General features: G+C 38.6%; 1 pseudogene; it reads right to left on the minus strand.

The window, feature by feature from the left end:
- Positions 1-3,379: 3,379 nt before the first annotated feature.
- Positions 3,380-6,312, minus strand: LOC111822464 (zinc finger protein 239-like; annotated as a pseudogene).
- Between the last annotated feature and the right edge of the window lie 8,772 nt (positions 6,313-15,084).

Here is a 15,084-nt window from a genome sequence, read left to right on the forward strand (position 1 = left end):
AAATGGCTGAACGTCAACCAATTATTTTTGGTACAGTGACTCTGTGTATTCCCTCCATCTTCTTTTGATGCTTCCTGCGTTGTTCAGTATTTTGCCCAGAGAATCCTTCAAAATTCCAACTGCGAGCGTGAACTTTTTCTTCAGTTCTTTAAGCTTGAGAAATGCCAAGCACATTCTTCCCTTTTGGTTTTGTAACTCCAGGTCTCTGCACATTTCATTATAATACTTTGTCTTCTTGAGCTTCCCTCTAAAATCTTCTGTTCAGTTCTTTCACTTCATCATTACTTTCTTTTGCTTCAGCTACTCAACATTGAAGAGCAATAAAAATGAGGTTTTTTTAAGTAAGAGTAATTGATTAAAATAGATCAAAAAATTCTAAACACACTGACTACAATTATGTAAACATTATATATATTATGTAAAGATTATATATATTAAAAATATCCTTGGATACCATTTTAAAACTTAATCTATAACTTTTTTTTTTTCACAAGCCTTAAAAAAAATTTTTTTTTAAAGTAAGCTTGGTGAGTTTGAGGGATCTACACCTCAGGGCTTTTACCTACTCTTTTTCCCCACTTACCTCTTTCCTTCTCCTTGCTCTATTCTCCCCCCCTAATATCTTCTAGAATACCACGTTTTCTCCTACTTCTAATTTGGTTCCCTGCACTCCTTATAATTCATTCATTCACCTGTCCGTTGATCTTCCAGCACACATTTATTGAGAGTTTTACTGCAAAACTTAAAATGCCATAGCTTTATTTAGAGATTGCTGTTTGCCTACTACATATCTATTCTTTCCTTTTTCTTAAGAAACAGAAGTCCAGTTTGTATCTGTGTACATTGGTATGGAATAAAGATTACAGGTCTCAGCTACTGTTATAGCAGACTATGATCATGTGACTAACTTCTGGCCAATTAAAGAGGAAATGTGTGCATTCTGAGAAGACTTCTTGAAAGATGCTGACTTGGTAAGGAAAGTCTCTTTTTTGCCCTTCCTGCTAACTGCAATGCAGAACTGATGACTGGTGCCTCAGCAGCCATGGAAAGAGAAGCTGGGTACAGACAATGGTGACAAAGTGTAAGAGGCCTGGATCCCTGATGATTCCATGGAGCAAAAACAACGACCCTAAACTATCTACCTTTAGATTTCTTTTATACAAGAGGAATACACCTTGCGAATTTTTTCAAATCTTTGTTACTGGCAGTTGATCATAAATTCTGGTAAGAGTGTCTGTACCTTGACTCCCTATCCAGGGCATTCTTTTTTTCCTAAACGTCATTCTATAATCTCTGATTGAATCCACTATCTCTGCTTCCTCCACCCAATGACTCATTTGGGGGGTGGGGTGGGGAGGGAAATTAGAAAGAAATGATACCTACAATGGTAGAAGGAAAGTAGGTGGAAGAGAGAGAGAGATATTGATTGATTGATTTTCCCAAGAGAGAAGATAGGTGAATATAAGAGATGGGAAAAAGCTGCAGGAAAGGATAGAAATAGACAAGAATGGCATTGCATTAGCTGGTTCACCAGATAGTGGGTAAATTATAATGTTCAAAATACCATACTGTCACCTCTGAGTCTTAAGTGTTCATAGCTTGAAGGGCTAGGTTACCCTTCAAGGTTGTCACATCTGGCACTTCAAGCTCTCCGTTAGACACCTGAGAGAAGTTTAAGGTTTGTCCCACTTGTAAGTACACTAGCAAATCATATCAACAGGATTATCAATAGGATATTTCACTTATTAAAAGACAGTAATATCAGACTTAACATTAATGACAGTTAATGCCCTCAGTTACTCAGGCCAAGAAATAAAATGACTTTCATATGGGAGCCATGCTAAAGGAGAGTGTTTCTTTCTTTCTTGCAGCACATCTAGTTCACCCATCCTAGGTTATATTTCGTTCACCCGTAGCCTTCCTTGTACTGAGTCATGCTACCTATTTACTCACCTAGTGAAGTCTCTAGGTTATTTGTTGATTTGCATCACTCTACACCCTTTGTTTTGGGAAGGTCACAGAATTCCTTCCCAAATCCAACCCACTATATTTGTCTCTGCACTAACATAAAGGAGCCTGGACAAGGAGCACATTCTTTGGGACTATCCTACCTGGATGCTGGCATCAGCAACATGTAGAGGACTATTTGGAAAGGAGCCTCCTATGAGAAAATTACAGTCTGGTATATGTCTGGGTCAGCATTATGGCCTCTTTGCTCAGGCAAGGTGACTAATGCTGCCTCCAGAACTAGTTTTTCCCCCAATACTCCGGAAAGGGATTGTCCTTCTATTCCATAAGGCGTAGTATCTTACTTTTAGAAGGTAGAACCCAGTTGTCACCAAGTTAACTGAAAACACACAGGCAAACTGTCCAGGGCCCAAGGGTATAGGTCAGTGATCTTTAATCCAAGCCCATTCTACACAACTTCTGAGAGATTCAGTATTCAAAAAGCTTGTTTATTCCAAATGTGGCTACAGCAATACATATAAATTAAGCAATCAACCAATACATTTTTAGTGAGCACCTATTATGTCCAAGGTATTACAAAAAATGTCCCTTCAAGTTCCCTTCTGGTAACTTGAAATGTAGTTGGCGAAACAACAAACATAGAGAGGGCATTTAGAATGTGAAGGGGTAAGAGTAGAACACAGAGATGGAAGAAGACATAGAAGCTAGTGTGTACGAGGGGTGCCTGGGGAAAGTGAGATTAGTAAAATAGGAATGGAGAACTCCTGTAGAAGAATAACAGAAAATAACATTGGGAAGACTAGGACCAATTTATGGAGAAGGCCCTTGAATATCAGGCTGAGGGATTAATTATAGAGACAGGTCTTCCACCAAAGCTAGACAGCATTCACAAATATCACTTAATTGTAGAGGTGGAAAGGACTTATAGATGGATTTTTATTCTAACCCTGTAACTCACAAATGTCCAATCTAAGGCCTAGAAGGTCTGGGCAACTTGCCTTAGGTCACACAGCAGCTTAGAGAAAACCAGAACCTAGTACTTTTTCCTCATCCACTACCCTCTCCCCTTTTTAAAACATCTTAAAATAGATTATTAAGGTGTTGATCATAACATATTTAGAAAGCAAAGCAAGAAAAAGTAAGGAAGCAAAGCAATGCCTAAACCTTTAACTAGTCACTGGAGAGATGTTATGGTACTCCCAACTCTGGGTTGTTGGTATGCATTTTTCTCTAAATCTGAATTAACTGTGAGTAGGATGAGACGGGCTATTTTGAAGCTTTGCATTTTTAGCTAGTCTAGGGACCTGGAAAAAGAAAATCTGGTCTGGTCTAGTTCACTCTGAAAGAGAGAAACTAGTTTATGGATACTTTGATGTGAGAGTAGATTGAGTTGCTGAGATACTGTGAGTACTCATGCAGCGTCTCTGAATTTTGCGAGGAACAAATGTTGCTTGATACTTTTACTACAGTCATTTTTTACTACTACAATTTTGACTAGTTGTGCTTTTTTTTTATGTTGAAAGAGACCTGACCTCTGCTGGAAGGATTTTCCACACTTATTACGCCTATATGGTTTCTCTTTGTTATGGATTCTCTGGTGTTCAGTGAGATGTGAACTCAGACGGAAGGCTTTCCCACACGCATCACATTCATAAGGTTTCTCCCCAGTGTGAATTCTTCGATGTCTAGTAAGGTCAGAACTTCTACTAAAGGCTTTTCCACATTCATCACATTCATAGGGTTTTTCTCCTGTGTGAATTCGCTGATGTTTAGTGAAGTTTGAGCTTTCCCTGAAAACCCTCCCACACTCACTGCACTGGTAACATTTTATTAAGGTATGGAATTTCTGATGCTGATTAAGTCCTGTGCTGTTACTGAATGTTTTGCCACATTCACTGCATTCATAAGGTTCCTCCTCAGTATGATTTCTCTGATGTTTAGTAAGTACTAAGCCTCGACTACAACATTTACCACACTGATTACACTGGTAAAGTTTTTTACCAGTGTGAATTATGAGGTATTTAAAAGGGGTTGTATTTTGACCGAAGGTTCTCCCACATTCTTTACACTGAAAAGGATTTTCCCCTGTGTGGATTCTCAGATGTCCAATAAAATGATGCTGTGCATGAAGCTTTTCTCACACTGATTGCATCTGTGTTCTTTGTCTTCCTCTGAATTTCCCTGATGCCTTTCAAACCTATTCTTGCATTCACGAAGGTACCCAAAATGAGTAGCTTGGAAAACGTTCCTGCCTTTGTAGATTCTATTAAATATTGTCCTTTGTGATCTCATTTCTTTGGACGTTTTCTGCTTTGGAGCCAATTTCTCAGTCTCAGGCTTGGTCTCGCTTTCTAAAATAGGAAATGGATTATTCGAATGTTACTTTTTGTTAACTTTTAATATGAAAAATTTAAACATATATAAACGTAGACAGAATAGAAATGTTATCATTTTGAACTGATGAAATATTAAACTCTTGAAGTATCATTTAGCCGTGCTCCCCGCCCCCCAAATTAATAAATACCTCTTTGGTTCAATTAAGGAAGAAAAGTGCCAAAAAGGGAAGATGGAACAGATTTATCCTAGAATTAATAATCTATGAAATACTAATTAAGGTGGGATTGGGACAATACTGGGGGACAAATCATCAAGCCTAAGTGTAATAAGATACTTTAAATTGCATTCAAATACAATTACAGCAGAAAAGCAAAAGAGTATTTATCCTATTGCTTGGGAAGAAAACCCTTTGTCTTCATCTTCCCCAAAATAGGACACTGCTTGCAGATTCAGTGTAAGCCAATAATTCCTTTATATAAAACAGCATTCCTTCATGAACACAATAAAAAATAATTCATTTCAGTGAGACTTTTAAGGAGATAAATTAAATGACCTATTGGGTTTATTAAAATGGAGATTTTACCTGAACCTACCAGAGATACTAGAAAAGAACTCATTTCTAGGCTCTCCTTGTCACTTATTCCTGTTTTCTGAAGACAAGTTCTGAAGGAGGTCAGGATGTAAAAAAAAAAAAAAGGGGATGCTTGGTAAGTGGAAAGCACATCTGACATGAAGAGAATGTGGAAAGGAAAATGGTACTTAATCTAGACCAGAGTGACATATAGGGGAAGGTACTGACATGACAAGAGAAAATAATTTAATGTGCAAGAAGATAGGAGAAATGAAGTCAAAGTGAGAGACTTAAAGGATGACTTTAAGATTGTTGAGTTGAGAAAACGTAAACGGCTAGAGGCTAGAGACGAGGACATTTAGGAGATCACTGTAAAGGAGAGGTGGTATAAAAAGCTTTAATTAAAAGCAAAAGGGTGTGTGAAAACAAAAGTAGATATCTTTTGTTTAAAATACCAAGAATAAAGGTTATACTTTGTAAAGAGAGAGAGAGATGAGTCAGGGAGGGTTCCAGAGGAGAGTTAGGGTTAGAGACAGTAATGATTAAGCTATAAGGAGTGGTTTTGGTTGGTCATGCAGGGGCCCCTTACCCTAACCCACCTCCCCAGATATATTCCTCCTCTTTCTCCTCACCTCTCTCGTAGAGAATGGGATTCCAGAGAGTCATGCTTGAGCAGGGTCTCCATGTGCTGGAGCTGATAACTTGGTGACTGCCCTGCGGCTCCCAGGGATATCACCTTCTCCCAGAGCACTTCCTGTCCGTGTGCGTGGGATGTACCCTGGAGACAATTAGGGACCACTGGGCTGCAGAGGAAACTGCTATGAGAACTAGAGCTAAATCCTCAGGAAACATCTTCCATGGAGACAGGACAGGGAAAGAGGACCCAATGGGCTTAGAGGGAGAGATGAGACAGAAAAAGGAACTCATAGAACCAGTCAAACCTGATGAGGACCAAAGCTCAGTAATGCTGCCCTCCTTGTTTTCCTATAGACCAACGATGAAATGCTTCACTCTGCCACCACAGAACACTCCTCCCCTTCTCACCTGAAATCCTGGGTCATCAAGTTCTCTCTCCAAATCATCAAAGACACAGCCTCATCTCCATTCAATGGATGATGTTCCTGCATCCAAGACTGGAGGTCCTCAGGCAGGATGCTAAGAAATTGCTCCCGGACCAGTAGCTCTAGGATCTACTCCTTGGTATGATTCTCTGGCCTCAGCCACTTACGGCAAAGTTCCCGGAGTTGACTTAGAGCCTCCCTGAGTCCCTGGGTTTCCTGGTAGCAAAACTTTCTAAAGCACTGGCAGAAGACCTCCTGGCTGTGGTTGTTCTGCTGTAAGTCAATTTCCTGTATAAAAAAGTTATCTTCCTCCACCTTTACTATCATAGGTCCCTTCTGTTCTTTTTCTTCCTGGATGATAAAATCTATAGCCATTTTCACTCAGAAGAGGGGTCCCTGAAAATGAGCTTATACTCCAGGGAGATTCTCCTTAAAAAAAAAAATACAGAAAGTATTATTAAGATTAAAAAACTGCCATCAGTTACAAAAAATCTGCATATACTATAAGGCCAATGCCTAGGCCACTTTCGGAAAAGGTTACTTGAGGTTTCGTTGACAGTGATGCAAATGATTTGAGAATTGGTCATTCTTAGTAACGAAAATCTATGACTCCATTTTAGAAATGAAGATCATCTTTTTCATACCAATCTATCCTGTGCTCATTCTACTCAAATTAAACTTTGTTTTAGACATGTCAAACGTATTCCATCTGAAATCCTTTACACCTGCCTGCGATGCTCATACTCAGAAATTTGCATGGCGGATTCCCTGGTTTCATTAAAGTATGCCCAAAAACCATTTCTCAGAGGTATTTCTAGCCCATCCTATTTAAAATAGCACTCCCACCACCATCTATCCTCTTACTCCACTGTATTTTTCCTTATAAAACTCACCACCACCTACCTGACACTATGTGTTTGTTTTTTTGTTTGTTGCCCCACAATAATATAAGCACCATTAAGAACAGTGGCTTTATCTGTCTGTACATTGCAGTATTCCCAGTGCCTAAAATAGTGTGTGGTATATAGTAAGTGATTAATAAACATCTATTTAAAAAGAATGATTAACAGAAGGCATTAATTGTAAGACTGTCTCAAAACTTACTCAGGAATTGTTTCCTTTATACTGTATGATAAATATAAGTAGAGAAATAAGGCAATGAGAACATTAAACAGAACAGGTCTACAATCTGTTCCACAATTTTGAAATCCTCCAAAGCTCTGAAAACTAAGAGTATTTTCGCAAGTCATTCGGTGGCAATACCTGAAGTGACGTAATTTCATTTTGTGAAAAAACTTGCCTTAAAATGACAATAAACTACTTTTAATCTTAGAATGAATATTCTTATTTTATTACAGAAATATTAATATATTTGAGGGGGCTGCCCATGCATTCATAGGGTGTTCAACAATATAACATATTCACCATAATGCTTTTTAAAAATTCTTCAAAATCTGACACCATGGATTGGCAAGAAGTTTCCCTGTTCTCCATGCGTCAAAGACCAGATCCCAAGAAAGCCTCCCCTCTTTCACACATTCAGGAGTCCTCTGCTGCTTTGAAACCTCCGGAGAAGAGCCTGACTCCACGTCGCAGAAAAGGGCCAGTGGGGGTGGGGAGCCCCATCCCTTCTTCCCGAGGGCACCGCTACGAAGTCTTTCCAGAAGACGAGCATCCTGCAGCCCAGGTTGGAAAGAGGGGGCCCACACCCGGCCAGAAGTCAGTCTGTGGCGACCCAGGGCCTCAGCTGCCAACCCCTGCCACCTCCCGGTCCCCTACACGAGCCTAGCACCCGCTCACCCACATGCCCAGTAAAACCCCCCACAACAGGAACCAGCCATCATCCCGGAAGTGTCGCCACGCCCATCTAGGAATGAATATTCCTCTCTATGGTTTGCTCCTTCCGCGTTACCCGAGAATTCTGCAGCCGACCCTCTCCCTCGGGGGTCTGCGCCTGCTCAGTCCAGGGATGGCCTCCCGGTCCGAGGATCCTGATTTTTTACTCCTCCCCTCCCCCATTTTTGACCTGGTGTCACCTTCCACTCCATTTCCCTCTAGTCAAATCAGCATCTTCCAATTCCTCCTACATATGTCAACCTCCTAGTATTTTCTCTTCCATATGTCCCTTCCTGCTTATATAAGCATGTAGAGACATATACATTTATATGCAAATACAGAAAGACGGTGTCGTGCTTAAGAAACTGGTTTATGAATTTGACTTGGAAACCTTGGTAGCTTTGTGATACGGATCAAGTTGCTTAATCTTTCTGTGCTTCATTCTCCTTACTTGCAAAATGAGAATAATAATAGTACATACATCAGAGAGTCAGTTGTATTGCCTAATTAACATGTAAAAGCCACTAGAGCACAATAAATACCACACAGACAATCCTATACATGCTAATTATATACATATATAGGATAGGGGGGTAATTGTATGATTTCTAAAAATAGGGTAATATATATACATTTTCTTACGTATTTTCTATATATCTCTACAATCCCTCTAGAAACCCTTCTAAGTCATCTAGAATAGTTCTTAAGCATTATTTTTAATGACCGCGTGGTATTTAACATCTAATCTATCCAGAGTATAATACACTATATTTCCAGTTTTTTGTCATAATGGACAAGTCTGCAATAAACGTTCATGATATCTTCTGCACAGATGATTTTATTTCTAGTGGATAAGTTCTCACAAGTATGATTGCCTGCTAGAAGAATATATGGATTTTTAATAATAGTACATGGTGTTAGATTGCTTTCCAAAGGGCTGTAACACCTCACATTTCAAAGAGCAACATGTGTTATAGCTCTTCTAATTTTTTGCTCTAAGTTTAGTCGTATCTCATTTTAATCTTATTCGCTGGTGTGTCTCAAATTCTTTATCTCCAGATTTTTCTCTAGATTCCGTGATTGCTTATCTTTGTACACTTAAATGTCTCAAAGGCACTTCAAACTTGACATGTGCAAAGCCAAAAACATGTTTTTATCCCCAAGACATGATCCTCTTTCAATGTTCTTTTTGTCCACTTGTTCAAACCAGAAACTTAGAAATCCCTCTTCTTTATTTGCACATAAAATTCATCAAAGCCCTATCAAATTTATCTTCATAATCTTTCTTGAATGCATTCATTTCTCTCCATATTCTCTGTTTCTATCTTCTAAGCGGTCATCATAGCTCTCCTGGACTACTGCAACAACATACTGTCTTTCCACAACCACTCTTGACCTTCTCCAGTTCTGCACAATACAGGCAAGCATCTTTAAAAAATTATCAGAGTTTCTTTTAGGCTTTCCTACATTCTTGAATCCTTGTGAGTCATAGCCCTTACTAATCCAAATAAAAATCTCAGCAAGTTTTCTTGAGGAAATTGGCAAGCATGACATTTCACCTCTAAATTTTTGGCATGTCTCTACTAATAATAAGAATATTATCCTAGATAACTGCAGAAAAAAAATCCAGTAATCCCCTGATATATTTAGTTCACATTAAAATTTCCCAAACTGTTTTAAAATATTTTTTATATCTAAATGAAGGAGCCCTGGTGGAGTAATGGTTAAGTCTTTGGCTGCTAACCTGGAAGTCAGCAGTTTGAACCCACCCAGTGGCTCCATGGAAGAAAGACCTGGCAATCAGCTCCATAAGGATTACAGCCTAGGAAACCCTATGAAGCACTTCTACTCTGTCCTATAGGATCGTCGTGAGTTGGAATCTACTTGACGGCAAACAACAACAACATAGCTAAATAAGTGTTGACTGTATAGAAAAATAATGTATTTTGGGGTTTGTCTTAGTTATCTAGTGCTGCTGTAACAGAAATTTATTTTCTCACACTTTAGGAGACTGGAAGTCCAAATTCATGGTGCCAGATCTAGGGAAGGCTTTCTCCCTCTGTCGGCTCTGGGGGAAGGTCCTTGTTACTTGGCTCCTTGGCAATCTTCACTTGGTGTAGCATCTATCTTCCCCCATCTCTGTTTGATTCTCTGTTCTAATCTGTTCTTTTTATATCTCAAAGGTGATTGGTTTAAAACACATCCTACACTGATCTGGCCTCTTAACAAAGAAAACCCATTCCCAAATAGGTATAACCACAGGTATTAAAAAAAAAAAACCCGTTGCTGCCCAGTCGATTCTAAATAAAATGGGGCTAGGATTTACAACACGTATTTTTGGGGGACACAATTCAATCCATAACAGGGTTTAAATTTATTTATCTAGCTATCGATGTATCTAGATATACATACATATATTTCAAACTAGTATTAAATCAAGTTTTATGCTTTGTATTTGGTTATGTCTCTTTAAATCTAGAACAATTCCCTACCTTTTTCCTTATGACCTTGAGCTTTTGAAGAAGCCAAGCCAGTTTCATTGAAGAATGTACCATGTTCTGGATTTGATAGATTCTTTCTCATGTGTCCTTTAATTTTTTCCTCTAGCCCATGTAATTTTTGTACACTGGAAATTTGGTCTGGAGATATGATTACATTTAGGTTATCTTTTATTATTCTTTTAGTGTGTTTACCTTGGTGAAAATAACATGTATTTTTCACTTACTGATGTTCAATGTCACTTGGTACTTAAACTCTCTTTCTGGATAATGCATGACATTACCTCCTGGATTACATGCTATTGTTAGCATGTAGTTTAGTTCTTTCTATATTTTAAACCTCTCAAGACATTGTTATTTATCTTATCAGTCAATATTCATTTATTTTTATAACAATATTTATCATTTTCACTGTTTTTCATTCCTTTCTGCATCTTCTAACTTTTGTCTTGATCATTTTCCTTCTTCCTGAAGATTGCTCTTTAGTATTTCCTTTAGTCTGCTAGTGATAAATTATCTCAGTTTTTGTTTGTCTGAAAAAGTTGATATTTTGCTTTCATTCTTGAAGAATATTTTCACCTTCATTCTGGAAAGATATTGTATAGGTTGGCAGCAGTTATTTTCTTCTAGAATTTTGAAAATATTACATTTCCTTAAGACTTTCCCCATTTCTGTTGAGAAGTAAGTCTAATCATTCTTCTCTGAACAGTAAACTACCTTTTGTATCAGACTCATTTTATTATTTTTCTAATATTTGGAATTCAGTAGTTTGCCTATTATATATATGCCTTGTTATGGTTTTCTTTATCTTTATCCCTCATGGGGTTCATAGATGTCTTAGTTACCTAGTGCTGCTATAACAGAAATACCACAAATGGAAGGCTTTGACAAAGAGAAATTTATTCTCTCACGGTCTAGTAGGCTAGAAGTCCAAATTCAGGGTGCCAACTCCAGAGGAAGGCTATCTCTCTCTGTTGGCTCTGGAGGAAAGTTCTTGTTATCAATCTTCCCCTCATCTAAGAGCTTCTCAGTGCAGGGACCCAGGGTCCAAAGAACACACTCTGCTCCTGGCACTACTTTCTTGGTTGTATGAGGTCCCTCTGTCTGCTCCATTCTCTCTTTTATATCTGAAAAGAGATTGACTCAAGATACGGTCTAATCTTGTAGATTGGGCCCTGCCTCATTAACATGACTGCCTCTAATCCTACCTCATTGACATCAGAGTGGTAGGATTTACAACATGCAAGAAAATCATCAGATGACAAAATGGCAGACAACTGCACAATACTGGGAATCATGGCCTAGCCAAGTTGACACACATTTTTGAGGGACTCAAGTCAATCCATAACAATAGAGCTTCCTGAATCAGTGATTTGGTGGTTTTTGTCCATTTTGTAATATTCCCAACCACTAATTTTTCAAACATTTCTTCTGCCCCATTCTTTTATGCCTCTCCCTCTTAGATGCCAGTCATATGGGTGTTAGGCCTTCTCCCTTTATCCCTTTTTCTCTTACCCTTTCTCTTCTTTTTTTCCTCTCAGTGTATTATTCTGGATATTTTCTTCTGTCCTATATGCAAGTTCATTCAGTTCCCCCAATTCTCTTCAGTTATGAAATATTTGAGGCATGAAAAAAACATAGTAAGTCTCCATATTTGTTAGAGATACATTTTGAATTATTAGTGGATAAAATTATATGATGCCTGGGATTTACTTTTAAATAATCCAGAAGGTGGGAAGTAGAAGATGGTGTTAAAAGATTAGCCTTGAGTTGGTAATTATAGAAGCTGAGTGATGAGTACACAGTCATTAATTAAACTAGCCTTTCTACCTTTATATTTGTTTGGAAATATTAATAATTGTGGTGTGATGGATTGCTTTTGTGTGGCCTTTCTTACTATGGTCTTGTAACTCCCACCAAATGATTGGGAGGGACCATGCTAATAAGGTATATGGAACCGTAAGGAGGAGATTCATCAGTTTTGCCATCCCGCTAGGCTTAAAAGAGAGCCAATTCCAGCCAGGAGACACAGAGAGAGAGAGAGCTGTAATACTGCAGACAGCGAGAAGTCGTGGCTGAGAAACAGCTGCAGGAGAGACCTGCAGGAGAGACTGGAAGGAGACCGGTACATTGGGCTTCCCAGCCCATGGAGCGAGAAAACTGAATGCCTTTGGGCCAAGGCTTACTTGTGGATTGAGGTGGCTCTGGGCACTTATTGGCCTAGGTAAAAGAGCTTTGTAACACCTACCTGAGCAGGACAGAAGCTGAGGGGCCAGAGAGAGGTGTGCCTACGGCACGGCTAGGAGGAAGCTATCCTGATGGAAGAACTGTATCCTGTGTGTTCCTGAACCTGAATTGTAACCTGTTACTTCTCTGATAAAACCCATAATTGTGAGTATTGCCTGTGAGTTCTGTGTGGCCACTGCAATGAATTATTGAACTCAGCAGAGAAGTAGAAGGTGCCGTGGGAAGGATGATTGGTGTCAGAATTGGTAAAGATGGTGGAGAGGGGAGGCATGTCTGACCTCCACCTCAAAGGAATCAGCCTTTGGCTGTTGATCTTGATCCTCCTTCCCCCTTGTGAAGTTAGAGGAGGTCAGACGCCACCCCATGCCATTTTTACAATAATACAAATTTTAAAATCATGTATAATAACAAATACCTGGGTATCTATCACCCAGCTTCTGAGACAAGACACTACAGATAGAATTGTATCCATAGATCTCTTCTTGCCCTTTTGCTCTACCTCTGTGGAAATAATAACTATCCAGAGTTTGGTGTCGTTCATTTCCATGAATATTTAAAATTATTTATCTAGCTAGCTAGCTAGCTATATCTATCTATCATCATCATCTTAAAATATCTATAAGTAGTAAATACATTTTACATATCCTTTTACAAGTTGTAACTTTTTCACTCAACACTTTACATGTAAGATGTGTCTATGTTGATAGATTGATCTCTAGATAATTAATTTTCTGCTATACAGTATTCCAGATTATGAATATGCCACAATTTATCATTCTCCTATTAATGAGAGTTACATTTTTCTTATTTTTAACTGTTACAAGCAATGCTGCAGTGAACATCCTTTTTTTTTTTTAATTTCTCACACATAAATTTATACACATACTGTTATGTGACACTAGTTGCAATCCCCATAATGTGACAGCACATTCTCCACTTCCATCCTGGGTTTCTTGAAACCATTCAATCAGTTCCTGTCCCTTCCTCCCTTCTCATCCTGCGTCCGGACAGGAGCCGCCCATTTGCTTTCATGTATCTGCTTGAACCAAGAAACACACTCTTCATGAGTATTACTTTATATTTTATAGTCCAGTTTAATCTTTGTCTGAAGAGTGGGCCTTGGGAATGGCTTCTGTTCTGGGTTAACAGAGTGTCTGGGGGCCATGGCTTCAGGGTTCCTCTGGTCTCAGTCAGACCATTAAGTCTGGTCTTTTTTGTGAATTTGAGTTCTGCTCCGCACTTTTCTCCTGGTCTGTTAGGGACTCTCTGTTGTGTTCCTTGTCAGGAAAGTCATTGTGGTAGCTGGGCACCATCTAATTCTTCTGGTCTCAGGCTGACACAGTGAAAATTCTTATACATCTTCTCTTGTGCGCACGTGTGAGAGCTTCTCCAGGAAATTTAATAGTAATGAAGTATGTTCATTTTTCAATTTTATTGGATGTTGTGAGTATTTAACATATTTGTGGCTTCCCAAAATATTTTGGATACCCTTCCTCTAACTGTTAATTTTCCCTGTTTTAACTTTTACCACTTCAAGATAGATGCTATAACCCACTTCTCAACTTCCTTTGTGGTTAATATGCAGGCATGTGACATAGGTTTTGTCAATTCATAGAAGACTTCAATGTAGAAGAGAACTGTGAAGAAGGGGTAATGTTCAGAATCCCTTTTGTTAATGAGAGGGGCAGAGTTGGCCAAGTTAAGAACTTTTAGAGGCAGAAATGACTGAGGGCCTAGCTATAGTGTCCTGTGTTCAATGTCCATACTGAAAATGGTGGTGATTTTTCAATGCCATAGAATTGCTTGTGAGAGCAGTGTGGAGGTATAATTTGGGTATTTTTCCTGACTGCATAGTCCCAGGGTCTGCTTCTCTAGCCTTTCAGAAGACTCTGTGAGTGATCTGCTATTCTGAAATAAATTACTATTCCATTACATCAGTAGAGTGGATTCTGCTGTTTACAAGTAAGAATTCTAACTGATACACCTAGTTATTCTGAATTCTTCTCACGTCATGGTACATAACAAAATTACAACAATTATATAACAAACTAAGACAAGCAGATAAGGCTGTTTGTGGCTGGAGGTAACTAGCCTTGTAGTTACTGGATTTTTTTTTCTGGACACTCTGAGGAGATCAGTATCTCAACAGCACATCTGTCATACATTCATGGCACTAGATGGAAAGCTGTGCACTAAATATTGCCGAATTACTCTCAGTTTATACTCTCTCCAATAGTGCATGAGGGTTCTTGTTGCTCCACATCTTTTTCAAAACTTGATATCACTGAACTTTAAAAATTCTTCCAATGTTATTGGCATAAATTTTTCTTATTCTTAAACTTGCATTTTCCTATTACCAGTGAGCATCTTTTAATTTTATTTTCCCCATTTGTAAATTACTGGTTTCATTTTATTTGTGCACTTTCCTATTAGGCTGTTGATCTTTTTATTACAGATTTTTTTTTTTTTAGTATTTTATTGTACTTCAGGTGAAGGCTTACAGAACAGATAGTTTCTCATGTAACAGTAACACACATGCTGTTTTATGACATTGGTTAACAACCCC

This window comes from Trichechus manatus, unplaced genomic scaffold, assembly GCF_000243295.1.
Source record: "Trichechus manatus latirostris isolate Lorelei unplaced genomic scaffold, TriManLat1.0 scaffold00180, whole genome shotgun sequence".
Lineage (NCBI taxonomy): Eukaryota > Metazoa > Chordata > Mammalia > Sirenia > Trichechidae > Trichechus > Trichechus manatus.